The sequence below is a fragment of the Atta cephalotes genome (genome assembly GCF_000143395.1).
Source record: "Atta cephalotes unplaced genomic scaffold scaffold00016, whole genome shotgun sequence".
Classification (NCBI taxonomy): Eukaryota; Metazoa; Arthropoda; class Insecta; order Hymenoptera; family Formicidae; genus Atta; species Atta cephalotes.
The window spans coordinates 116,250-117,874 of NW_012130080.1; the positions used below are offsets into that span (position 1 = coordinate 116,250).

General features: G+C 38.1%; 1 protein-coding gene across 1 annotated transcript in view; it reads right to left on the reverse strand.

Annotated features, from left to right (window-relative positions):
- LOC105618387 (papilin-like) overlaps positions 1-1,625 on the reverse strand; it is a 43,105-nt gene that overhangs the window by 21,067 nt on the left and 20,413 nt on the right. The gene's annotated exons all lie outside the window — the stretch shown is intronic.

A 1,625-nucleotide genomic window follows, 5' to 3' on the forward strand; every position in this document is an offset into this window, starting at 1 on the left:
ATTAATTATATGTATATTACATATTATGTGTAAAATATTATATTTAGAGTTACCTTTTCCTTTTGGTTGAACGCAAACTTCTTTACATTCTTCCTGTGTTTTGAATCGATTTTCGTTACCCTCGCAACCTCCATACCAAAATCTTGAACAACCACCGTAGTCGGTATCATAAAACCACTTGACCGTAAAATCTCGACAAGAGCCTCTGTCTTTTTTCAAACCACATGCGACACCAGGCATCGAAGGTATTGTGATACAACCTTCAAAGTTCTCTCCTTGAGCTTCCTCAATTCCGTCAGGACAACATCCATATTGCGATGCGTCGCAGGTACAGCCCGCAAAATTTGGTCCTTTAGCAGGTGTTCTACCATCTGAACAACATTTATATTTCGTATTCTCGCATCCACAACCTGTAAATGTTATACAATGCGTTAAACGAAATACGTACAAAATGTGTGTAATTTTCTACTCCTCTTATGCTTGAATTACTCTCAACATTTGAATTGTATATTATATATTGTATATACCATATTTGTATGTTGATCATGGAGTTACCTTGACCATGAGAGCCCTTAGCGATAGTAATACCGTCGGGACAACATCCAAATTGATAAGTGTAACACGGGCATCCCTCGAAATTGCGTCCGCTGGCGGGAGTAAATCGATTCGGGCAACAACCATAAGGCGTGTATAGACAACCACAACCCTCGTTGTTTAGTCCACGCGCTACCGTCGAATTATCCGGGCAACAACCGAATCTCGTGTATTGACAGCCACAGCCGTAGAAGTTTAGCCCACGAGCTGGCAGACTGTTATCCGGACAGCACTTGTATGGTGTCGATAAGCAGCAACCTTCGTTGTTCGGTCCATGTGCTGGCGTTATTCCATCTTCGCAGCATCCGTAAATACTGTCATGACACGGCATGCGACAACCATAGTTGTCCGATCCGAGAGCTGTGGAAACAATCACAGACGATGGAGGTATATACACTGAGTTTAGAATGATTAACCAATTTGTTTCGATTATCTATTTGATCAATTAATAACACACAATGATGGAACCATCAATAATATACACACATACACACACACACACACACACACACACGCGCGCGCGCGCGCGCACGTACGCACGTACGCACACATACAAAACATTATAAAATATTATTTCACAGTTAATGATATTATATTCCAATATATTAACAGGTAATGTTAACATCTTTTCCGATTCAACAAATCTATGAATAATTCTTACAATTTGTGTTAATTAATTTATTATTACATATTATGTAACTAACCCGCGGAAACTCCATCAGAACAACATCCAAAGTAGGACGCGCTGCAATTTTCGATATTAATGACACCGCAACCATCAAAATTGATACCAGTTGCAATGGTAATACCATCAGGACAGCAACCATAAGTAGTATTTGCACAATCTTCGAGTGAAACAGCTTGTGTTGTTATTTCATATATCTCCGTTTCAGAAGTGATTTCTTCCTCACAACCTTACCACATAACGTATACTCATTATTTAAAACATTCGAAAATGTGCATAATATATTATTATACACATATATATATATATATATATATATATATATATATGTGTGTGTGTATAATAA